General features: G+C 35.5%; 1 long non-coding RNA gene across 1 annotated transcript in view; it reads left to right on the top strand.

Annotated features, from left to right (window-relative positions):
- The window catches only part of LOC147845653 (uncharacterized), a 32004-nt gene extending 11474 nt beyond the window's left edge, over positions 1-20530 (top strand). Inside the window, exons 2-4 of the long non-coding RNA XR_015480911.1 lie at positions 17006-17141; positions 18514-18569; positions 18658-20530. This is a non-coding gene — a long non-coding RNA (uncharacterized LOC147845653). The remainder of the gene's footprint in view (positions 1-17005; positions 17142-18513; positions 18570-18657) is intronic.
- Positions 20531-27850: the final 7320 nt, after the last annotated feature.

The following is a 27850-nucleotide window of genomic DNA, read 5'->3' on the forward strand; positions in this document are numbered from 1 at the left end:
AGTTGAAAATTAGTCAATTTAATTTAAGTTTAGCCCATGCACGTTCTTTGCAACCATTTACTTTAAGCGTATAGTAAAGTTTATAGTTTTTATTTTTTTTATTTTTTATTTTTGGTACCATGCAGTAACTAGTGGTTACAAGTTAATACTCATTTATTTATTAGCCACTGGGAATTATGAACTTTCTGAATGATGCATGTTTAAGAGGAAATTTAATTTGGGTTCAACATTTAAATGAATCTGAAAATGTCAATGTTTGAGTTCTAGTCAGAGGTCGGTAATTTACTTGACAAAGTAGACGAATAAGAACAAAATTCAATGCGTGTATATACATGCATAAAGAGATGAAAATTCTGTCATCATTCACTTGTTCCAAACTAGTTTGAGATTTTAATTTCTTCTGTTGAACATAAAAGCAAATACTCTAAAGCAACCTGAAAACTTGTAACCATGACTTCCATAGTATTTGTTTTTTCTACTATGGATGTCAGTGGTTACAAGTTTCCAACATTTTTCAGATTATATTTTGTATTCAATTCAAGAAGGAATCTTAAGGGTTTATAACCACTTAAGGGTGTATAAATGAGTTGGTAATGACTATTTCTTTAATAAAACCCAACAAAATTTTAGATGCAAGCCACTCTCCTGAAAGCATATTATTTAATTCATTCATTTTCCCCTGGCTTACCTTTTATTAACCTGTGGTCGCCACTGCTGAATGAACTGCCAACTTATCCAGCATATGTTTTACTCAGCAGATTCCCTTCCGGCTGCAAACCATCGCTGGGAAACATCCATACATAGTCATTCACACACAGATTTAGCATACCTATTTTACCTATACTGCATGTCTTTTGGACTGGTGGGGGAAACCAGAGCACCCGGAGGAAATTCACACGAACTCAGGGAGAACATGCAAACTCCACACAGAAATGCCAACTGACCTAGTCGAAGCTTGAACCATCAACCTTCTTGCTGGGAGGCGATCATGCTACCCTCTGCGCCACCGTGATGCCCCATTTATTTCATTATATTCTAAAATATATTGTGCAAATACATTATTAATTTGGTTTATCTCGTTTCATGAATTATTAAATATATGAGCCAATATTCAGGCTATTTGTATATAGTGTATGTGTTATAAATAAATGTATAATCAGTAATGTGTGACATCATACATTTAGTTTCTGGTTCCAAATGTTCTATCATATGCAAAAGTAAACAACAAATTTACACTGACCGTGTGCTTTATTATTAATGAAACGAATATTATAATAAGCTATATATCCATACTAAAATTTCAGGATGCCCAGATGATGATTCATTTTATGAGAGTTAATAATATTCTATTTATCACCAACTCCTGGACTCATCATTTGGGGGGTAAAAATGCAATCTAATAGCTTCTCTCGCGCTTGAACCACATCTGACAGATTATAACAACTTTAGCACACACCTTTAAAGTTGTGTCACAAAAACACTCCATAATCCACTCAAAACGCTAATAAAACCCATTTTCAGATCACAAACATGTTGTAAACGCTGTAAACGGAAGTTCTAGACATTCTACTGGAAGACGCTCGTCACTATGGCGTCCTCGTCACTGTCCCGTTTTGAACTCAAGTGGTTTGTAGCAATCGGTTTCCTCAAACGCTTAGAGTTGTCTTAACTTATTAGGTTTTACAGTACTCAGTTGGTTTGAGTTCTCATTTATTGGGTTTTACTGTGCTTAAATTGCTTTGTTTACTCAAATGCATTAAGTTCACAGTACTTCATGAGGATTAGTTTTTTAAATGGTTTGTTGCAATCGTTTTCCTCAAATGGTTTAAGTTACCTTAACTCTGGGGTTTACAGTGTATGGGTAGTTTCAATCCTAATTTGGGTCAAAAATGGACCTAATTACTAACTTTTAAAGTTAGCACTGTGACATAACCGGAAGTCCATTTGTTTGCAATTTAAAAACATAATTGTCCACATTTTTGCCATTTTATAGTCAAAACCTTTCCAACATTAGATTCTAAATGGAACACATCATTAGTCTGCAAACAGCTGCACAGAGTATATTGGAGAAAATTCATTCACAATAGCTGGTTAACAAATGTAATGAATATAAACCATTTTGCTTGTTGAAATCTAGTTAATGTGTTAGAAAAAGGAAGAGAACAAGTGAGAAAATCATTGCACTTTGGCAAATCCACTGATTAACTGGTTAGATTAGTTGTCCAGACAGTATTTTAAAGTTTAATGTGCAATACAGTCAGTAGAATCTCAGTGGGCAGTCCATCTGACACTACATTTGCTTAAATTTGGGTTATGTGTGCTAAATAATCCTGGGTTGTTTAAATACAAATGGGGTAAAACATGATCAACTGCTGGGTTAGTATTTTAATTTCAAAATGTAACCCAGCAGTTGGGTTTGTCCATGTGTTAATGTTCAAACACACAACATCAAGTTAACATCCTTCATGAGCGTCTCTCTCTGGCTCACTTTTGTCCTAGCAAACAAACACTGTTGGCTTTCATGATCAAACATTCACAGATCTCAGCACGTTATGCTGAGCAATATATTCCTTCAGCTCTTATGGGCCATTTGTAAATGTGTGCTCTGCTGTAAACGCTGGCAGCGTGTTAGAAAGGAAAGCATTTGTATCTTTCGGCTCATTCGGTTTCTCGTGGCTCCTTTTTAAAGCTCCTGATTGGTTAGCTTCCTTAAAAAGACCAACTAAAGCTGCGAGAGTCTATTTTGGTTGCAGCAATTTCACTCCCTCACACACACAAATGTGTTGTTACATGTCAGAAGAGTTTGTTCCAAGAGGTGTCTGTTGCGCTACTGATTCAGTAGATTAATAATGACCCTCAGTCAGATTAAATTAAACCGAAAATGTCACAAAGGTACATCTAAAACATGGGTTCTATTAATATGGAAATGAGTGCCTAAAAATCTAATTGTCAAATTAAAAACGTTAAAAAACATTTGACCAGGTTTGTGAACCCTTGGTTGACACCTGGCTATTACATTTCTTCTAAATGGATTACAATAGGTTCAACTTTTTTTTTTCCTTCTTTTCTTTTTTTTTTTTTTAACAGTTATACTTTTAAATTTTTTTTTGCATTGAAGGGCACCTACAGTATAATGAAAATCAACTTTTGTAAACCGTTTGGATAGAACTATGTGTGGATATAATGTGTCATTGGAGTGATGTAAACCTAATCGTAAGTCTTTTTTTTTTTGTTTGTTTGTTTTTTATTTCCTGATATTAAAATAGTATCCAAATCCAAGTGATTTTGAGGCCCATGGCAACATGACGTATGAGTGTGGTTTTCCCCTCCTACCGAATTGATTGACAGGCACCATGTTTTTTATAATAATATGTATACACGTCCACAGAATTTTGTTTTCGCAAATAAAAATAACAAAGAATTGTGACATTTCAATCCCAGTTTCTAAGTTTAAAGCGTTTTTAAAACAACAAAAATAGTCAAATCGTTATGTAATTAACAGCTATAATCACCCTGACCGCATGGTGTTAAACGCGTATGTGTGTGTGAACATTAAATGACCTCTGTGAAGTTGGCCCCCCACCCAACACAAAACGTCGGTCTCATTCAATTTTGCTGCAAAAATATTAGTTTGTGCTGTTTTGGTTTCTTGAGATATTAAAATAATATTTGTAGGTTATTCAGTGGTTATGCAGCCCCACCACATGCTTCAAATACATTTTAATAACAGTAACAGCACAAACAGATCTTTCGCCGGCACAAACAAAGCACAAATGAGCATATGTTCGTTAAAATTGGATCATGTTAGGGGGCTGGTGACGTCATTGCCCATAATTAAATGTATAATATTTTAATAACAAAAACGACACTAACGGAACTTTCACTGGCACAAACCAGCACAAACAAATGGGACTCTTTGGGGTGAATTTGAAGCATGTTGGGGGCTGCGTGACCGCTGAATGACCTACAAATATTATTTTAGTATCACAAAATTCAAAACGGCACAAACAAATAATTGTGCTGCACAAACGGAGCACAAACAAACGAGACTATTTTGCTGATCTTTTGTGTTGGGTGGTGGCCAACTTCACAGAGGTCTTCCAATGGCTTTTGTGTGAGACTCATCATTTCAAAAAGGCTTGAACATACTCCACCACAAATGCATCAAAATCTTGGTATTTTTGAGTAATAAGCTTTATTTCAGCATGATCCGAGTCTGTTTATGCCGCTGTGCTGTTTATCTGACTTAACGCATGGAGAAGCAGAAACTCATTTGGGAACGGTTGGTGGGGAAAAGGAGCTCATTTGGATTTAAAGCCACGGGCTACAAAAACAGTTACAATGTATTCAGATACCAAAATAGGCAGATTCTGGAATTATCTGATGAGAATTTTGAGCTGAAACTTTACAGACACATTCTAAAGACAGCAAATGCTGATCTTACATCTTGTAAAAGGGGTAAAATAGGTTCCCTTTAATATGTTCTTAATGCTTTTTCAGTGCTCCACGAATACTATGCCAATGAAGGGATACGAGTGCAAATAAATGTGCAGTTTCTCTTTTTAAAAAGTAATAAATATAGCATGTTTTCTTCGCTGAATCCTCTGCAGTCCATTATTGGGAAGATCCTATTAACAAGATTCATAAATCAACGTTTCACTTCATTACTTGATGAAATCTTTACCAGGCTGTGTGCATTTCATTTCAGCATGCTCGAAGTTATAAAATCCATATTTAGTTAGTTCAAAAAAACTGTTGTGTAATTGTCCTAGAACAAAACGCATATCTCTGGGGACATTCTTGTTCCCCATTCATTATCCCGCAGCTGGGACAATGAGTTCAAGTACACCTTCATGCTTAATCATTAATGCTGTAGAGCAAGAGTTCATACATGTTAATTAGTAAAGAGGTGGAAAGGTCATAAGTGGTCCCCTCATCTCTCCAGATACTGTACAATCCATGAATGCTAGATTTATAACCAGGCGGCAAGACTAAGCTGAAACAGAAAAACAAACAGAACCTTGGGATGAAAATTAGGCTAAATTATGTTTAACAGAGATGTCCAAACACAGGCTTTTAGGACATGGTTGAAATGAGAATGGAACATTTTCCTGTGTTTTTTTTTTTTTTTTTTTTTTTAAGTTTCATTCTCATTTTTTATTTATTTTGCCAATATTTGATCTGCTTGAAACACAAAAAGAGACTTTGCTTTACTTCACAGGTTGTCTTTGAAAGCCTATAGACATGATTTTATATGAAGGGCTTGGGACATTTATGCTGGGAAAATCAAAAAGATGTGATGTTTACGTGTGCTTCTGAGAGCTTCTCTTCTGCTCTGACACATGAAACGAAAGCTTACACAATGTTCAAAATAACGCGGAAAGAGCTCTACTGTAATGTCAATGTGGCATGCAAAGAACATCAATTCCCCATAGCCAGACCTACATAGTCTGTGTAGTTGCAAATATACTTTATAATAAAGTTATAGGTGTTTGCATTTTTTTCAATGACTTCGTCAACATGATGGTGGTAAATTGCAGCATTTCTGCAAACATATCCATATGTTTTGTTTTTTAATGTTGGTTTTGTTTTATATCTTAAAGGTGTAGGTGATTTGCCTAAATGCTAACCGGTTAGCCTAATATCTTTGAATCACAGTCCCTCCCCTGCCGTCCAAAGCCACACCTCCGGAAATCACGAACGTGCACATTAAAAATGACCGAGACTCACTAGATCAGGCATGTCCAAACTCGGTCCTGGAGGGCCGGCGTCTTGCAAAGTTTAGTTCCAACCCCTATCAGACACACCTGAACTGATCAAGCTCTTACTATGCTTTGGTGTTGTCCATTAGAGTAGTCTATTTTGAACGTTAAAATTAACTGTTTATTTTGCTAACACACATTGCTCTTTAGGTGAATGGTTAATTCTTGCTGGACAAAAGTTTGTTTAGGTAAACTTCAACAGAGAAGGACCACCACTCTAAACATGAAAGCGAATGATCAGACTTTGATTGATGTCAGTTTGATGCTTCAGCCACAATTTTCTTAACCGCGCCTCTCTTACCATTAGTTTGCTATCAGCGTGTCCACTGAGTCTTAAAAAGTATTAAAAGTTGATAAATTAATGTAAAGAAATTTAAGGCCCTTAAAAATTAATAAAGTCTTTAATGCTATTTTCCAAGGTATTAAACCTTATATAGTTTTTGATTTTGCAATGTATAGTTGTATGCTAAAGTTTGCCTGAATTAAATCTGCGAATATCAAAATGCTGAGTAGTTTATGAAATCCTGCTAGATTTGCATCATGCTGCTTTGTTTACTGCAGTAACCAAGGGATCACCATTATTTCTGCAGTTCTATAGGCACCAACCTGCTGAATTAGCTAGATTTAATAGAGTTTTAATCAGTATATGAATAATATCTTAGTTTTGGATTAGTTTCTTACAATAATATTTAGTAAATGTACTGAAAGTTAAAGTCTCATCAGTGTTTCCGGTTGAAACCTAAAGTGGTTATAATGTCTTTAAATGTATCGAAAGAGTCTTAAAAAGGTCTTAAAGTTATTGAACTTCACTACCTGATTCCTGTATATACTCTGGCTATGAAAAAGAAATCTCCCCCCAACCCCACCCCCCCACATTCAATAATCCGTTTCAGTTCAAGTGCATCAACATACTGAAATATGCTCCGCAACTTCCTGTTCTTGTGTACTTTAAGGACAAAATCCTTCGCTGATGATATGTTTCACTTGAATGCATTTTGACTAGATATAGCGTATGCTGTTCCTGAATTATAAATTATAATAATATTATAGTATATAATATAATTTCAACAGTGATGAACTCTGCAGGGGTCCTTGCTTCACTCTTGCGGGGTCCCACACAGTCTGCGCTACGCCGCTGAATCTGTCTGAACTACTTTAGCTTTGCCTTTCCTTAAAAATAACCACACACCTTAGGATAAACCAGTCAGATTTACAACCAAGAATTCGACAGCTTCAAGTAGTATAAGGTATTCTTTGATGTCTAAATCAGTAATCAGTGTCATTTGCCTTCAACTTGGAATCCATTTAAACATGACAAATACACCCAAATGCTAGCTTCCTGATTTGAATAATAATTGTCAATAGCTTTCTTCCACCAGCATAAACCACACTAAAGATTCATCACTTTGTTTTTAACGGCAGAGTGTGGCATTTAAACCGATTTTTCCATTGTGACCTGTACTATGCCCTGCCTTACAGTATGTTGTTATAATGATTTTCACATTCAGAAGGCTGACAGCACATTTCCCACCTGATGATATTGAACTAACTCCCTATTTCTCATGCGTATGCATGTTTACATGGATTCCCATCATAATGGATCACCTGTGGAATCTGCATATATGTGTTCTTCAGTAGATACGTGTTCACAAGCAAACAAGTCGCATGCTCATTTATACCCACAGTCGCATGCATACACATTCACTGGCTGACTAGACGCTCAGAGAGAGGGAGAGGGAGAAGGGGGAATGAATGCAGCAGTTTTGAAAGAGCGTTTGGCTCCGTTCAAATAGTTACCATGGTTTCAAGATGTTGCCATGGAAACACAAGCTGCCAATAAAATGAATCTGAATGCAATCTTTGCAGGGAGAGCGGGGATGAAGGGAGGAGAAAGGTAAAGTGAGGCTGAAAGAGAGAGAAAGGCCCCTCCGGATTGCGTCCCACAGTAAAAAAAAGTGAGCAGTACGGCGGAGGTTTTGGCGGAGTGGGGAGGTAAGAGAAGAAAACAGCGCCAGGGGGTGAGCGGCTAACTATTTTAGGCCGCCAGTCGTCATAGTAACGACAGCCTCGCCATAGCATGAGGAGGTAGTGTGAGAAATGTGAGGGAGAGACCGATAAACATATAGCGACGCTCTGGGGAACAGAAACTGCGTCTTGTGTTGAGTCACACCGATGACTCTCTTCAAAAAATGTCACTTGTTTCTGCCCGCGTGCGCAACTTTGACTGTTCTTTGGCAGGTCTCATTTCCCCTATTTGGGTCATTTGACTAAATTGGTGCCTTTTTGCAGACCTATGAAATGATGAATGATGATGAATTTCAAAGCACTTTCAAAACTGCTAGGAGGACTGACCAAAGCGCTGTACATGATGCAAATAAGGTGAAGAAAATACAAATAGCAATCACTTCTTAATGGAGCAAGTGCAGACGAGCTAAGAAACATTAATATTTGTCAAAAGCTAAAGCCAACTATTTCAAAAACGTGCAAACCCCACACGCCATAAATATTTACATTAGATATCACCTACGATGTTGTTGTCTATTGGAAGGAATGCGTCAATAGAACTGCCATTTTAGTACAGGGTAACGCTCCTTAAAAATGAATGTGGGACCAAGGTGCAGTGGAGAACTGTGGCCATCCGGAGCCCAAGATATATACACAATACATATGTCTTTTTTTGTTTTGTTATTTTTTTATATTGATGGATAAGAGACCACACGAGCATTGCCGACAAAGAGCATCTGTCCACCCTCCCTGTTAAACTTGATCTAATCCATGTACTGAAACACAACCCCTCTCCTGCTTTACTTCTAATTCTAATGAATGAAGCAATTCGTTTCTGAAAGAATCTTTATTATGAATGACTTGTGTGAACCATCGATATCCCTGTGTCTCACTGTGCATATCCACCTTTGTCATCTAAATGGTATATAACATTTTGTAATGTTCAATCATTTAGGATGGACAGTATGCAGATTAAGGCACAGGCACTGTTATTATCAAACACCCTAGAAGTTACTTTAAAAACTAGCCATTACCTCACTTATAGCTGACAATAATACAAGTTTCTGGCACCGCAGCATCTTGTCTTGTTTCATTTACATAGTTTACTGATTTTATTCAACAAAACTAGCATAAGCCTAGTATTTAGTGCGAGCAGGTGCTGCTTTGCCTTATGGTCAGTGCAGTAAGTGACTGTATTACCATCAATAACGCTACTTGTTTAGCACAAAAGTTTGTAACGTACAAAAACTAAATCTTACCTCTTTTTTTTTTTTTTTTTTTTTTTTTTTTTTTTTTTTTTGCTCGTTTCTACACCTGTACATAAGGTAAAAGTCCAGCGTCTTCAGATTAGCTTTAGGCTAGACTAAGTGCAGTTGAATGACTTTTGTCCTCAGGGTCCGTATGTGATATGTAGTCTAAAGATTGATGTTGGGTAACGAAGGTGGTCAAAGGTTGCTTTGCTGCTGCGAGTCGCTCGTTGTGTGAATGAGGCTTGAGCCATCATGCTGCCATGATTTATATTCTTTTATTGATATTACATGAATGCAATTAAATAAACAAAACATTATTTTAAATAGCTAAATTTTGTATTAATGCTAATGTGTAATGAAGCTGTATGTAATTTCTGTTTCAGCAAACTTAACATTTTTGCTAATTAAAGTCAAAATGATACAAAAATTCAATGTGCATGTTCTTTTAAGTCGGGTGTCAAACTCAATTCCTGGAGGGCCAAAGCCCTGCACAGTTTAGTTCCAACCCTGCTCCAACACACTTACCTGTAGGTTTCAAACAAGCCTGAAGGACTCAATTAGTTCGATCAGGTGTGTTTAATTAGGGTTGGAACTAAACTGTGCAGAGCTGCGGCCCTTTTGGAACTGAGTTTGACACCTGTGTTTTAAGTCATTCCTGATTGCTAAGCAATATTTTTGGCATTAGTATACATTATTTTTGTTTATAAAATATAAATAATTAGGTGTTTCCTGATTTAATGTCAACCAGGTAGCCTGGCCAAACTCCTGGTCACGTTTCAGTGACGTCACTTGTTGCATCATCCCTCAACTGTTATTCAGACTGTTAAAACACAAGTTTCTCCCACTCTTTTATTATAATCTTTTATCATTTTAGTTTTTTACAATCTCTTATAATATTTTTATAATGAGAATTTACAATGAAACATTATTTTGAAATGGCACCTACACATTTGGGTCAAAAAAAAAAAAAAAACTGTTGATGCTGTGACAATTTGCGTCTAGAAAATATAAAACGCATATAAATATCTAAAGCTTGCAGTTTGTCACTTCTGCCTAAATGGACTAAAAATGTTTATATATATATTTTTTCATACTTGGATGGGCAGAATTTATGATACAAGCACTTCAATTACGCATTTTAAATACAAATTAGTATTTTGTAAATTTTATTTTGATAGGGCTGATGAAAACAATGCAATATTTTGTATCAAAATACTTTAGTGTCTTGGATTTTTGTATTTTTAAAATACTTTTTAAGAAGTCTACATCAATACATCATTTAAATGCACCCTCTGAATGGTGCGTTGGATTTTATAACTCTTCTATTTAAAGTAGAGTTGAAAAAATCTTGGGAGAAAGTGTATACTGTACAAATAATAATAGTTTTGGGTGGATTGCTGATGCCGTTTGTTTGTCGTTAAAACAAACAACTTAAAAAAAAAAAAAAAGTCCTATAGTGGCGATTTCTAGAATACTTCATTGCCTGTTTCAAATGCCAGTAGTTGATCAGTATGTCCACTGTTTAGTTACAGAGGCTGTTTATCAATTCCAAGAATGCAGAGAACGGACTTGTGTTCTTGTGAAGACTTGTCTTGCTATGTTGGAAGAACGAAACTCCTGAGGTAAATAGGTTATATCTCTGAACTTTAATAATAAACCTATATAAATTGCTGCACTCCCCATCTCCAGCTGCAATGACTTCTGGGACTTCTAGAGCGAGTTCGGTGCTCAAGTCTGCATCGGTGCATCCTCGATATCAAGGACACATCTGGGAAGTTTCACGCGTCCTCCATTCTTGCGATCTTGAGTTTTGGAACTGAACTTTTGCTGATGATGACATTACAGGAGAACATGAGGACTCAAGACCGCTGAAGAACGCATATTGAGCAACAGCCTAAGTCAGTTTAATAGTGAAGGCATTGATCGAATAGGTCTAATTGATAAAAGATTTGCAAAGAAATGCCATGTTTCTTTTGTATAAGTATTTTGTAGTATTTAAAAATACAATTTTTTTTTTTGATACACGTTGTGATTGCTGTTTCTTTTTTTAAAAACTTCAGAGGTTCTGCAAGTTGCACTGTCCAAAATTTTGCTTGCCAATCTGAAGCTAATTGTAATGGTTTGTTTTGGTTCAGTTTGGAATTTTAGAGTGTGCTTCGACTTAGGTCACCCCCTGGTCCCTAACCCTGTTCATACTTTAGTTTCTCATAAAATCTTGACCTGTTTGACCTCAACCGATCTCAGAGTGGTAGAGCGGTGATTTAAAAGAAACTGCTATTGGCTGTTTTATTTAAAGGGGTGGTGCTACTCTGTCCCACCCTCTCTTCATGTTTTAGTTGAGATTACATCAAACATCGAATTACTATTCACAGGACCTTTAATCTTCAAAAGTTTGCAGATTTTTTTTTTTTTAGATTAATAAAAACTGTATGGAAGGTAATATAAAAAACACAACGGCATACTTTAAGTCCTTATTTCATACATATCAAGTATTATTATAGGTTAATTTTAGCTTATGGATTTGTTTTTGTTTTTTTTTAAGTTGAAAAGCAGCTGATCTCATGGAATGACCCATTTGCATCTCTCCCCTGAACGGTTTCTCACCCCCACGCGTTACCTCCTCTCCTCGTGCTCCTCTCTCTCTGAAGGACGGAGGTATTCCCACATTTCTCGGTCGCCAGGCAACGCTGCAGCAAGAAAAGGAGAGCGGGAGGAGGGGAGAAGGAGAGATGAGGCTGCTGGGGATGTGTGAACAATGCTAATGCTACTTCACTGATCACCAATTGTGTATTTACGCCTCCTCCTCTGCTCCTCTTGTCTCTCACCGGTTTATCTCGCTCTCCTCCTGTCTGCTCTCCCCGCCGGCTCCAAACTCCCTTTTAAACACTGCTGCTATTGTTATCAGTATTATTGTTGGGTCATTTAGCTGATGCTGGTATCCAGGGTAACTGGGAAGATGTGACATTGGTTCCCCACGTGAATACAAATATAGGCAAGTATTCATCAATATCCAAAAGAGCCATTATGGGTGTAATGGCCGAGGCATCCCTGTCAGATCGCTCCATAAATAATGCAGTTTCATTAGAGTCCAGCAGACTTCATCTGAACTCCAGTGAGTTCATGCTTCACCTATGTGTGTGTGTGTGTGTGCGTGTGCGTGTGTGTGTGTGTGTGTGTGTGTGTGTGTGTGTGTGTGTGTGTGTGTGTGTGTGTGTGTGTGTGTGTGTGTGTGTGTGTGTGTGTAGGCGCGTGTGTAACGAGAATGAGTAAATAACCATGCCAGTAAATCAGCTCAGGTACTGGATTAGGCATCAACAGGTGTGTGTGTGTGTGTGTGTTGGTATCACTTGTATTTATATGCAGAATTCATCATCTTCTGCCTCACAGCTTGTCTCATCCCAAAGGCTTTTCTTGGTTTTGTCCATAAATAGAAGTGCTTTTGATATCTCTGATTTAATTGAATGCAGCTTGTTGTGACCTCCTGAAACCTGTTGAAATGGCCTCTTAAATGGATGAGTTTTCCCAGAAATTGAAAAGGTTTGATTGCATATTGACCCTCATGTTGATACAAATTAAACTATGGTCATTTTTTATCAATCAAACATCATAGTAATGATATGCAATTATATATATATATATATATATAATTATTAGAAAAATTGTTTTTCTTGTTTAAATATTTCCCAAATTATGTTTAACAGAGCAAGGAAATTTTCTCAGTATGTCTGGAGAAAGCCTTATTTGTTTTATTTCAGATAGAATAAAAGCAGTTTTTAATAAAAAAAAAACATTTTAGGGTCAAAATTATTAACCCCTATAAGCTATTTATATATTTGATAGTCTACAGAACAAACCATCGTTATGCAGTTACTTGCCTAATTACTCTAACCTGCCTAGTTAACCTAATTATTTAAACCTTTAAATGTCCCATTTAAAGCCGTATAAAAGTGTCTTGAAAAACAACTAGTCAAATATTATTTACTGTCATCATGGCAAAGATAAAATTAATAAGTTATTAGAAATAAGTTATTAAAACCATTAAGTTTAGAAATGTGTTGGACAAATCTTCTCTGTTAAACCGTAATTGGGGAAAAAAAATTAACAGGGGGCTAATAATTCTTATGATTCATACGTATGTATGTATGCATGTATGTATGTATGTAATGTATAGATGCATATATTAATTCTAAATATATTTATATATTTTTTTTCAAAATACAAATAATCTAAAAACCAGCACCATCCTTTTTAAAAACCTTTTATTAAAAAAAAAAAAAAAAAAAAAAAATATATATATATATATATATATATATATATATATATATATATATATATATATATATATATATATATATATATATTCAATATATATATATATATATATATATATATATTCAATATATATATATATATATATATTGAAAAGACACGAGTAAGCCATGAGTGATTTGGCTAAATTATTCTTATGAAGACAAATTAAGCCAGCTCTCTATTAAAGCAGAGAATGAAGGCTCCATTTGTAAGTACATGTATTTTTCACGTGTGCATTAATGAATCCAACCTGCAACCAAGGCACCACACCACTATGTTGAATGTGAACATGCGTATTGATTTGGCCATCTGACCATTAACATGCATGGAAGCGTTTGTGTAAGTGTGCTCATGACTAAGGCATAACACCGCCTTGACACACAGAGATGCATTTAACACATGTACTGTATATGGCGTCAGTAAGAACAGAACATTTTCTTTGAGTGCCTTGCATTTCTGTAAGCTTGCACCCAGAAAAATGATTTTGAACTCTGAGCACACAGATCCTCAAGCCCCTCAGTGCCATGGAAACAGCAAATCTCCGATAGCAACAGTGACCGTGGTGACATTTGTGATGTAACCTGATGTTCTGTCATTTCTGCACTGAACTCACCCCCCCCCCCCCCTTCTGTTTCTCGAATCCTTAATTGCAGATCATTTACAAAGAGAAAACATTGTTTTTTGTTGTTATTGTTTTATTTGAAAGTGTCTTCCCATCACCTCAAATGATCTTCTGTCTGTTGGAGGTGTGAACCAGGAGACTTGTAAATTTAGCTGTCTCGCGCATATTTTTTTGTGAGCCTGTTTGTAGTCATAGACTGCATATGCACACTCTGCTTTTTATGTAACCATAAGGCACTATTAATAATATTTAGGGCACTTTCAGAGCTGTAGATTGTTTGTCTTTTTCAAATGTTAATGTAGCTGTGTTTTCATCACCCTGTTTTAATGTGTATTTTTAAGTATTGTAAACAAACATTTGGGCACAATTAATTAAACATTTGTAGCTTAAAGGTTAATTGTACATTTGTACTCATTTAAAACGGTATAGTATTATTATACAGTGATTATTTAATTTCTTTTTGTCTGTTGTATTTAACTTTGCTTGTTATTTTTTTTATTTTTAATTTCAGTCTTGGAAAAAATACTGAGAAATACTACTTGGAGTAAAAGTATCTGTTGTAAATATTACTCTGAGTAAAAAGTAGGTCTTTAAGAAGTACTCAAGCGCAGCGAGTATTAAACTGTGGAAAGCTGATGTTTTACATGCAATTTATGTGTGCGTGTGTTTGTGTGTGTGTGTGTGTGTGTGTGTGTGTGTGTGTGTGTATAAACATATCATTTTGTAGTGCATTGAGATATTGTTTCAGACTATTTGACGGTGGTGTATGTTTACATTACGATGACTGAAATCGTCAGTGACATTAAGTCTAAACATTGTGTGTAAAGATGTTGGACATCATCCTCCTGAAAACATGTTTTCATGTTCTTCATAATGATGCAAAATTATTATTATTTGATAGGACGGGAATCACAGGACTGATTGTTTTATTTTATTTTTGCATTTTGCCTGTCCTCATAGACAAGAAAAAAAATTAAGTAGTTCCGCAGGTTGGAGGAAAGAGTGGAGTAAAAGTACCAAAACAGCAATAAAAATGTACTCAAGGGAAAGTAAAAGTACACATTTCTAAAACGACCCAAGAAAAACTACTCAATTACTGTAATATGAGTATTTGTAATTTTGTCACTTTACACCACGGATTATATTTTATTCAAATACGCTCCCTTACACAATTATCATATTATAATGGTCTGTTCTGTAGACTATTGAAGAAATTAGTTTAAAGGGGCTAATAATTTTGACCTAAAAATGGCTTTTAAAAATTAAAAACTGCTTTTATTCTGGCCGAAATAAAACCAATAAGACTTTCTCCAGAAGATAAAAATATTATCAGACATACTGTGAAAATGTCCTTGCTCTGTTAAACATAATTTGGGAAATATTTAAAATTGGAAAAAATAAAAATAAAAAACTCAACAGGGGACTAACCATTCTAACTTCAACTGTATGTAATTGGCTTTTTCCACTTATGGTGCAGTGATTTTTGCAGTTACAAATACTTTAGTACCTGCACAGATTGATTTTCTTTTACTTTAAAAGTTTCACTCCTGCTACTCATTCAGGTGCCACTGGTTAACTTTCACAATTAAGACAAAATTCCTAAACTGAATTTTGTCACGTACAACTAAACTCATCTCTTTGTTTCATGCACATTAGGTTTATTTCCAGGATTTTGTTCCTATTAGTCATCCATGAGAAATGATAGACAGGAGCTCCATGTGCTTATTGTGGCATTCTTCGTAACATTCATTCATTTTCTTTTCGGCTTAGTCCCTTTATTAATCCGGGGTTGCCACAGCGGAATGAACCGCCAGCTTATCCAGCATGTTTTTACTCAGTGGATACCCTTCAAGCCACAACCCACCTCTGGAAAACATCCATACACACTCATACACTACGGACAGTTTAGCTTACCCAATTCACCCGCAGGAAACCCACGCAAACGCAGGGAGAACATAAAAACTCCCCACAGAAACGCCAACTGATCCACCTGAAGCTCGAACCAGCGACCTTCTTGCTGTGAGGCGACAGCACTACCTACTGCGCCACTGCGTCACCCCGTTCTTCGCAACATTATTTTATAATTTTAATAATCAATGCTTCGATTGATATTTTTAGTGCAATTGTGCACTGTTGTTTCCAAAATGCATTCTTCCATCCAATTTTTAATTGGTTGGAACACTAGAGCTTAAGCATGAGAAATTCATGTCTGGTCATATTTTGATCATCTATTGGTCTCACACATACACGTGACAAATTAGTTTAAACTTTTGAAAACTGTGACATGCAAAACTAGTTACATGAGCTTGCGATTCCGGTCTGGTGCATGCACGTACTGTACCTACAGTATGAATGGAAGTCAATGGGGTTGAAAATGCAATGTGGCTGTGGCTTAATAGCAGTAAATTGTCTTCGGATGACTGGAACAGCATTACTGGTAAATTCAAAGATATGCTCTTCACACAGACACAGGTGTTCCACTTTTTCCAGAAAGAAAAGAATCAAACGGATGATGATGATCTGAGGCAATGCATCACTATGCACAGCACATGATCCTGCACTCAAATGATGAATGTTGTTGTCATTATTGTTTTATGTGCACAAAAAAAAAATTCAGATTGAACCACTGAAGATATATGGTCTGTTTTGAAGATGCTCTTTGGTATTAATGAAAAGTAATTAATAATGTTAATATTCATTTTTGGGGGAACTAACCCTTTACAAAGGTGAGACCATTTAAGTAACTTGTCGGACTGATAGTTTTGGTGCCGATTTGAGGATGATTTCCATCAAACTAACTGAGCAAAGTCAAAAAAAACAAAAAAAAAACATGTCCTGTTCCAAAAAGGCAAGCCCAGAAGTGAAACCATCCTAAATGAAAGCCTAACATTGGATTGGGTGCATCTGACATTAGATGGCTGTTATGTTGTTAATGTGTCATTGTACTAACTCTCCGACTATCATCTTGTCTTTCTTTCCTTCACTCACTCACTCATGCTCCCTGCTTTGCAATCAATAACTCATCTTTCAGCGTCGATTTTTCCTCTTCCCCACAGGAAAACAAACGTCCTTCTAAAGGACAAACAAAGGGGAGAGAGGGGGAACGAGATGATGACACACCAGAATCAGAGGACAGAGCTGGATAATGACAGGAAAGCCTGTGAATATACTGAGACCAACTGTCATGTAAAGGTAAGGATAAAGTGGGCCAAGGGTTTGCTGGGGGGTAGATTGAAAGGGTAGTTATGGGATAGATGATTAGCCCGGGTCTCCACTGTACGAGAGCAGAGCGGATTGGGAGACGAGGAGGGGTTGTTTGGGGGAATGGCATATGGAAGGGATGGAGCTTAAGTCAGCACAGAGATCAAACACCCGTATTGACCTACGCTACAGCTGCATTAATTTCTTATAGCTCAGGCCGTGAAAGATAGACAGGTTTTAAAGCTCACAGAGTGAAAATGATACTCGGCTCAGGACTAAAAAGGCAGCAGTAATACGGAGTTTATGACAGGGAATCTAATATCGTCTTAAAGCAATAGTTCACCCAAAAACGTTTACTCTGTTCCATTCCTGCATGACTTTTACTTCCCCCGAGGAATAAAAAATAAGGGGCTTCACATCTGCTTGTTTTCCATGCAATAAAAGTGAATGGTGACCAGACACTGTCAAGCTCCAAAAATAATAAAAGGCACCCAATAAAGTATTAAAACGGAGAATTCATGTGACTTGTACCCTTTTAAACTCATTGGAACAAAACCATATTTTGGGTAGGTCACAAAACGAAATGCATAAAGAAAACAAATACAACAGGATTATTTTAAACTATTTTTCTTCTGAAATTTGTTAATAATTATTTTATTTTAAGTGTCAGATTATTTGTTTATCTTTAGTTTTGGTTAACCGTAAGGTTGTCACTATCTTCTGGCCACTATTAGTCACACATTACTAGTACCCCTTTGGACCCCCTTTTGCCTTCAGAAAAGCCTTAATCCATCGTGGGATAGATTCAATAAGGTACTGGAAATATTCATTAGAGATTTTAGTCCATATTGATGTAAAAGCATCACACTGTTGCTGAAGATTTGTCGGCTGCACATCCATGATCTAAATCTCTCGTTCCACCACATCCCAAAGGTGCTCTATTGGGTTGACTTCTGATCACTGTGGAGGCCATTTGAGCACAGTGAACTAATTCTCATGTTCAAGAAACCAGTCTAAGATTGACAGTGCGTTTTCCTGCTGGAAGTAGTACAGTGTGGTCATAGATGGATGGACATAGTCAACAACAATACTCAGGTAGGCTGTGGTGTTGATACAATGCTCAATTGGTACTAATAGGCCCAAAGTGTGCCAAGAAAATATCCCTCACAGCATCAGCCTGAACCGTTAAAACAAGGCAGGATGGATTCATGCTTTCATGCTGTTGATGCCAAATTCTGACCCTACCATCTGAATGTCGCAGCAGAAATTGAGAATTATCAGACCAGGCAACATTTTTTCCTATCTTCTATTGTCCAATTTTGGTGAACATGTGCAAATTGTAGCCTCTGTGTCCTGTTTCTAGCTGAAAGGAGTGGCTGCTGGTGTGGTCTTCTGCTGCTGTAGCCCATCTGCCTCAAGGTTGGACATGTTGTGCATTCAGAGATGCTCTTCTGCATACCTTGGTTGTAACGAGTGGTCATTTGAGTTACTGTTGCCTTTCTTTCAGCTGGAACCAGTCTGGCCATTCTCCTCTGACCTCCTCTGGCATCAACAAGGCATTTGCGCCCACAGAACTACCATTCACTGCATGTTTTCTCTTTTTCGGACCATTCTCTGTAAACCGTAGAGATGGTTGTGCGTGAAAATCCCAGTAGATCAGCAGTTTCTGAAATACTCAGACCCGCTCGTCTGGCACCAACAACCATGCCACATTCAAATTCACTTAAATTACTTTCTTCCCCGCTCTGCTCAGTTTAAACTGCAGCAGACTGTCTTGGCCATGTCCACATACCTAAATGCATTGAGTTGCTGCCATGTGATTGGCTGATTAGAAATAAAGTGGCCGGTGAGTGTACAGATTATGGTGAAAAAATTGTTATTGTTTGTTTCTATGTGTAAATGATTAACATTCTTATACAGTGAATACATTTAGTTGCATTTAATAACAACTAAAACAATGTGAAATAAAATATTGTTCCGATTTGTGGGTGAAAAAAAAAATTATGACCTGTTTTTCGGCTGAACTGCAACCCAAAAACTACAGAGAACAGCTGCCACATATATTAATTATAAAGTTCAACAGACGTAGGATGTAGTTTTTAGTGTGAGAGCTGTTCTGCTTATGAAGTGCAAGAGTGGAAACAAGGGTCAATACTAAACCAACACACATACAAAAAAAATGTGACCTGCTTGATTTCACTGGAAGTACAATAGGAAAATTAAAGACTCCTCACAACACCAAACATGGAGAGATAATTTAAAGTGTAGCTATAAAAAGAGAAAAGAAAGCATTTCTGACTGACTCTCTGACTTTTTGGTTTTGATTGGAATTTTGTTGATTTGACCAGACCTTGACCATCGCAGCCACTGTTTGGAGGCGATCTGGAGGCGATTACACAAGATTTGGAGGCACATGACAATGATCAAGGATTCAGGGATGCTGTGCAGTCTGCATCATTGGGGAAGCAGTGCAAACATTCTGCATGCTCAGACACACAGGTGAATATGAAAACATAGCCCAGCTGAGGCTGTGGTAGCACTAGTATGTACAGTACTGTATGTGTGGTGTGAAGGGGATTGTTAAGCTGCTTGCATAATTTATACAGTGCGAGTGGTTCAGGCACCCTGGGTGAGCTGTGGGTCACATCTGCATTATCAAGAGCTCTCAGTCTCCTCCTCTGAACTCCATCCTAATAACATGGGGAGAGTGGCAGAGCTTGGTGCATTTTAACAAATTTAAAAACTCACACCATTATAACTTAGTAGTTTCTTTAAAATTGTAAGTGGTTTTAAAGTGTTAAATGTGTGTTACTTGAGTACATTGTTAGTGCTGTATTGGTACTTATACTTCATAATTTTCCTTCAACCTACAGTCACTTTACTTCTTTTTTTTTTCTACTTCTCAACCATAGACAAGAAAAAATAGTCCTGTTATTTGGAAAAAATGCATCAGACAGACTGACCTCAAGACATAGATGCTTTGTAAATGCAGCAAATATGCACAGTGAAGCATTGAAATTGTACACGCGATGACCGTGAGATGATTTAGAATGCATGTCACTAATGAGAAGATAAATTATGCCTACTGCATGATCGCTAAATGGCCTAAAAATAACAAAATGCACTGTAGAATGTTACGTTTTCAAATACATTCACAAATTGTATGTATTCTTTTAGTGCTGCACGAGCTTGGTTTACGGTGCAATCATTAGTCATAGTTCAAGTGCATAACCTATGTGTTAATATATCATCACAGCTAGATTTTTTGCCTCTTATGTTATGGATTTTGCTTCATATAAACACATTAACATGCAATCTCTGTTTGTTGTAGGTGAATCTATTAATGTAATGTCACATTAAATTCATTTCACATTTTGAAATCCATAGTCCATATCTTCAATTCCTGAAATACTGTTAGTGCCGTTTTATTTTAAGGGTGTTTCTGAGGTAAGCTACTTTCAATTTTTAAAAAAAAAAATTTTTATTTGCAGGTTATTGACCTTATGCTTCACGTAAAAGTTAGCGGCACCGTTGGAATATTTTGCTTGACTTATTGTCTCACTCACTTCCATTGATTTTTAAACGTTAAAAACAGCTCGTTATGCTGCTTGATGTTGCAAACTGATATTTTCTTATTCTATCTTATCTACTTTTTATGTATAGTCATGAACACACTTGTTTGAAGAGCATGTTGCCATTGATTATTCCTAGTCATTTCTCCCATAGGCAACTGAATAGCAGAATCAGGTCAATAAGGTGGAATAATTTTCACCGCCTAATACTTACTAAGTTTGAGTACTTTAGAGGCTGCTTTTTTATACTCCTACTTTGAGTAGTATTTACAACATATACTTCAATAATATTTACACTACATTCTTTAGAAATAGTTTGAGTAATTCCAGCACTGGTCATTTTTAAAACTCATCACATCAGGTTTGCTGTAGCGCAGTTGATTAATGTGAAAGTTTACATTTGGAACCATTTGTGCAAAACACTATATGGTTAACTACTACTTATTCATATAATACAACCATATTCAAGCCTCAGACTTGTTTCAGACAAGTTTCATAGGACAAAAGCACTTCACAAAATTCAAATTTGTGAAATAGTATGCTGTTGGATCTGGAAAGACTGCTATAAGCAGTATATTGTCTTGTTTTCCAAACAACTGAAAAAGAATAGCACAGACCAAGGAAAAACTATCTTTAGTGTTGTGCGGAGAACAGGCAATCGATAGGTCCAGCAGGTCAAGTAATATAAAATAATATTCCAGCCAATTAAAGGCTGATGAAAGCTAATTCAATAACGTAATCATTTAAATAAAGACAAAACCTCAATTCAAAGTAAAACATAATAAACATACCTTATTTTCTTGTGTTATCCTAAGATCCATGAGATTAAAGATAAAATAGTTTCAAAAAATTAATTTATAAACAAACTAAATATACATTTATTTTTATATTTAAACTAAGTCCAAATTAATTACAAGCAATTTCTATTGCAAATAAATAAATAAATATTTTTTTATTATTTTTTATTTTTACATTTTCCACCTAAGCTGGCTTTTGGTTGATCTTTTTAAATAAACAAACAAACAAAAAAACAAATAAATAAATATATTTTATTTAATTTTAATTATTTATTTATTTTTACATTTTCCACCTAAACTGCCTTTTGGTTGACATTTAAAAATAAATTAATTAAATAAATAAAATAAAACCTATACATTTATTTGTTTAAATTATGTATGTATGTATTTATTCATTTATTTTTTACATTTTCCACCTAAACTGGCTTTTGGTTGACCTTTTTAATATAAATAAATAAGAGTGTAGGTTTTATTTCATTTTAATTATTTTATTTTTACATTTTCCACCTAAACTGGCTTTTGGTAGACCTTTCTTAATAAAAATAAATAAATAAAATATGTATAGGTTTTAATTTATTTTTATTAAATTATTTTTACATTTTCCACCTAAGCTGGCTTTTGGTTGACCTTTTTCAAAAATAAATGAATAAATAAATGTATATATTTTATTTAAATTTATTTATTTTACATTTTACACCTAAGCTAATTTTTGGTTCATCTTTCTTTTAAAAAGTATTTTTATTTTATTTATTTATTTATTCATTTATTCATTTATTTATTTATTTATTTATTCATTTATTCATTTATTTATTTATTCATTTATTCATTTGTTTGTTTTATTAACATTTTTCACCTAAGCTGGCTTTTGGTTGATAAATAAATAAATAAATAAATAAATAAATAAATATATAAATTTTATTTATTTATTTTCCACCAAAGCTGGCTTTTGGTTGACCTATTTCAGCTTTGCCTTCACAAAGACCTGCAGTTTATAAACACATGCACAAATTCAGGTGATAAGAAACTCCTCCAATGGGGTGGAATGAAACGTCAGCCGAAACCTTTATGCAGGAGCATGCAGAGCACAGTGCCACTCTGAAAGAAGGTTCTGTATGTCCCTCATTTTTGTACCTAATATGCAAAACGCAAACAGATGCAGAGGAGCACAATCGCAATGTCACCCTCATACTCGTATATCAACACACACACCCGTAGGTTAGTCAATAAATTGTAACCCTGAGTCTGTATTGTTCAGATGCTGACCCCGTAGCAAACCCACACCCAGCACAAAAGACATGTTGACTTCAGGCTAGACATGATTACACACATACACACACACGCAGAGCGTAGGCAGAGGTCAGCTATTGGGGTCAACCTACACACCCCGCAGCTAACAAGTCACAGCTCTAGTGTCAAAGCTGTGATAACACATTGACATAATGGCTGCTAAACACACACAACACACCGATTAATTTTTGAGACACACCCATAAACTCACACCAATCCCCGAGGCAGATGTTTCATGTCAACATGAGATCACGATGAACCCGGTTGACTCTCTTAATGTGTGTGATACAGCAGTGCAGAGGCGAAATAGCCAGAGATGCGGACATTTTTAATGTTGATACTGTTGTTATTTTAAGAGTTATTTTTGGGCTGGTGTGTCTCAGTGGTTTAAAAACACTCATCACTGTCAAAATGACTGAGATGACCAATCAAATCACACATAGTAAACATGATTTTCAGCACAGCGCTTCGATTTTTACAGTATGAAGTAAGCCCTATACATGATGGAAATAAGGGGGGAAAATATCCTTTCTACAAAGTAATAATTCACTCAGATTTGGTTTGCAAACAGCTGACCTGAGATTTTTTTCTTTTTTTTTTCTTGTACAATAAAAATTCAGCATTAGTCATATGTATTTTGCACTATTATAAAAGCAATAGTTCACCTCAAAATTAAAATTACCCCATAATTTACACACCCTCCTCAAGCCATCCTCAGTGTAAATGCCATTTTTTCTGTCAGACAAACACAGTCTGAAAAGTTATAAACAAGTTATAAGTCATATACACAAGTTTTTTATGTTTAAATATGTATTTCTTAAATGATTTTTTTTGTATTTATTTATTTCAATTTTTTATATATTTTAATATTTTTTTATTTATTGTAGTTGTTATTTGTATTATTATTATTATTTTTCTTATTTTCTCTCTTAGATAAGTGTAATTTCTTGTACTTACTAAGTACCTATTTCTAATGTACCGTAACTTGACTATAAGGTAGGGGTGATAATAACATTAGTTTAAATTTCTCTGTAAAACTACTTTGTTATATCTGTAAAAGTTTAATAAACAGATAAAAAATATAAATATATAAAATATTTTTGTTAAAAAAAACTTTATAAAAACCCCTCTTTGTTGCATAATTGGTTATACGACTAAGTGTAAAAATGGAACTAATATAGAACTAGATATAGATACTTATATAGAACTAATAGTTATTAGCAGTTAGTGTATTCTAATTTAAAACTAATAGTTGCTGTTGATTGTATTTTTTAAAATTTCCTTTTTCCTTCTTTATCCTATTTGATTTTTAACTTTACTTATTTAACCCATTTATTTTCTTTAAATAAAGAGACCATTGCTGTAAAAAAATCTTACTTCCATTCTATCAGCTCTTTGTTGCATGATTGGTTATAAGGCTAAGCACTGTAATAGAAAAAGCTAAAAAGAAATGTGATGCAATGCGTGCAGAACTAAATGTAATGCTGTGAATTGACACACATTCATTGTGCATTAATTGCGAATGCCTTAACAACTTTGCCCCCTAATCATGATTTTTTGGAGTTTTTGTTCATTTTGAGGGCCACAAATCATTATTTCTTTCCAACACTGGTCTGGTCTTTGATAAAAATGAATTCTTCTTCGTCTTTTGCTTTCACTTTTTATAAAATCCCAATGGGTACATATTAAATCACACCATCTTTTTTTTTTTACCCCACAGAATATCATGTTTCACTGAGAAACATGTACATTTTTAATAACCGCATGCAAATTGGCAGCAAACGTCGTTTCTTGTCGACTTCAAAATGTGCATCTAAATTGATACAAGCAGACATACAAACACACACTTGTGTTCTCGCATCCCCCATTTTGCATTCGTTGTTTGTTTGATCCTGTTTTTGACATGAAAAACATCCAAAATAACCACCCACAGTTCAATACTCATTTTGTGAAAAAAAGAACATCTTTTATTCCATAAATTTATCAGTATGGCACATGAACAGAGATTGAATGGTCTGAAAAAGATTTGGCACAGAACCATTACAGCAGAACGAATCTGCCCTCCTCCACACACACACACACACACACACACACACTCAAATAAACACGCACACATTCCCGCACGCACACAACACATTTCAGATGTTAATAATACACACATTCCAGAGCGTTTTATCTAACAGTTTCAAACAGAGTCAGGAGAAACAATCACATTAACAACTACTTTCAATATTTCAGAGGGCCTCAGACAACCCAAAGTGGCAGATGGGGGAATGTTTAATTGAACAGAGGGAAGGAAATATCTGAGGCATCAGTTTGCTTCTCTGTTGTCTTTCTGTTTTTTTTCCCTTCCTCTCAAGAGAGGATTGTGGTTGCAGCGTGTGTGTTTGTGTGTTAGACACCAGACAGTCGTGAATTTCTGGCCCTTCGGGGAAAAACTGATAAACGAGAAGCTGATGTGGTAGAAAAGTGAGAGAATGAAATGATGAAGGATGGATTTGGGAAAAGAAGGGTAGGTTTACACATCTAAAGATATGTCTTTGCCTTTTCTAAACATTTGTGTACAGATAAAAATGATCCCCATTCACACACATCTAGGAAAAACAACTAAAAATGTTGTATTATTAATGCTAGGCTAGCAGCTGGGAAAGTCACTTTGTAAAGAAACACTATGCACCTTAGGCTATACGGCCCTGTAGTCCACTTGTTGTGTTGTTTTGGTTGCAGCCATACGTGCCTATAGCTCAGGATATACACCAATTCTTGAATGTTGTGTTTTCAGGCTAAACCACTTATATAATAAATGACCAAAATGCATAATCTTTTGATAATACTTGTTGTTTACAGTGATTCATAAGATTGGATGGCAAATGAATTAGGAATTATTTACACAAGTTTTTAAATCATGTCATGATTTCTTCAATGACTGCTTACATGGACATCAGTAATCGTATTATTTGCGTTAACCTGAATAAGACAATAATATGATTGAGGTGTTTACATGAGTTGCTTTTTGAATATTCCTTTCTTGATCCCAATTTGCATGTTATAACACAGTTCGATTAACGTCATCACAATATAAATGTTTCCTCCGGAGTTTCATGTAAGTTTGGCCATTTCTTTTTTTCTTTTTTGACTTTAACTGCAGTTCCGCAGTTTCACTTTCATTCAGGAATATTTCTCTCATGCCCTTGCATGACAAACTGAGGTATTGGATGCAAGTATGAAGTAAGGACTGCTGGAAGAGTGTTGTTTTAATGGACTTTAATACTGCATGCTAAATGAGAAGCATTTCGCTGACTCAGTAGGTACTGAGAATATTGTCAAACAGCCATGTGTGTATGAAATATTCTGTTGCAAAACGGGGTGAAAAGTCCTACAAGATGGTAATAGTTTGATTGAGGTGTTTACATGTCTGTACTACACTTATAATGCGAATAAAACTTGCCTTGCCTAAAATCAGCATACGCCACGTCTTAATTTGATTTAGTTTGATTATGACCTTAATCAGACTAAATATATCTAAAATTGCCATTTACATGGTAGAATCTTAATCAGAGTATTGTCTCAATCATATTAAAATCGGATTATTGGTGTCCACGTTAATGTACTCAGTCTCATGTTGTTATAAATCAGAAAGAAATATTGTATTTAGAGAATATTCTAACCATCTTTTCAATATAAAGAAAGGGGTAAATCTATAAAATGACTAAAAGCACTGTAAAAGTATCATAACAGAAGTCTGTTACACAAAGCTAGCCGAACAACCTCTTGAGTTTCAGAGTAGATTTAGAGATGACAAAACCAAATATTATAATAATAAAAAAATAACACAGGGCTCAGGTTTTACAGTGCTTCATTTAAACCCGCTAGGTCAATGCAGGGTTTGATCCAGAGTTTGCACCTCAAAAGAGTGATGTCTGCAGTAAATGGCTGATCGCATGAAACAAAATCTGTTTAAATTAATTCACTTCTCCCAACATCACTTATTGGTTAATTATTACAAATAGTACATTTAAGTGCATTACTCCATCACTGCAAATCAATCAGCTGAAACATTTCACCCAACAGTGAACATTTCCTCACCATTTTCTTGCACTCAAGTGGTTGTAAACTTTTCTGAGTTTCTTTCTTTCTGTTGAACAAAATACAAGACATTCTGAAGAATGCTGAAAAAAAGCAGCCACTGACATCCATAGTGGGAATCAAAGGGAAGTCAATAGCTGTTTTTTCTCCCAAGATTCTTGAGTATATCTTCCTTTGTGTTTAACAGAAGAAAGTAACTCAGACAGGTTTGGAACAAATGCAATGATTAAAGGATGACAGATTTTTATTTTTGCGCAAACTATCCTTTTAATGCTTATTTATATTAAGAATATTCATTCATTAATTTTCCTTTGGCTTAGTACCTTTATTCATCAATGAACCGCCAATTTATCCAGCATATGTTTTACACAGCGGATGCCCTTCTGACTGCAACCCAGAACTGGGAAACATCCATACACACACAGAGTACAGCCATAGTTTATTCAATTCACCTATAGCGCATGTCTTTGGACTGTGTGGAAAATCAGAGCACGAACCCAAGTGAACAAGGGGAGAACATGCAAACTCCACACAGATATGCCAACTGGCCCAGCCAGGGCTCGAACCAGCGACCTTCTTGCTGTGAGGCAACAATGCTAACCACTGAGCCACAGTGTCACCCTATTTTGGATATTTGGATATAAATTTAAATGCAAAGATCAATGTTAATTGCCAATTCACGTATTTAAATGACTTTTTTAAAAAAAATGAATTATGATTTATAATTCACACAAGATGTAACATGCAGCAATAGATGGGCCATTTTTGTTTTGAAATTCATCCACTGCACCTGTATCTCATTGAACATTTTTTTTTGTACTGGATTTATTTATGTATATAAAACAGGAGCAACTAAAACCAGTGAGACCTGTGTGAGAAACGATCTGAAATAAACCGTGTGCGTGCCTAAGAAATCCTCAATTCATAAACAAATGATTCATGCGAAGATCTTAACAAT

This window comes from Danio rerio, chromosome 3 (genome assembly GCF_052040795.2).
Source record: "Danio rerio strain M-AB ecotype USA chromosome 3, GRCz13ab, whole genome shotgun sequence".
Lineage (NCBI taxonomy): Eukaryota > Metazoa > Chordata > Actinopteri > Cypriniformes > Danionidae > Danio > Danio rerio.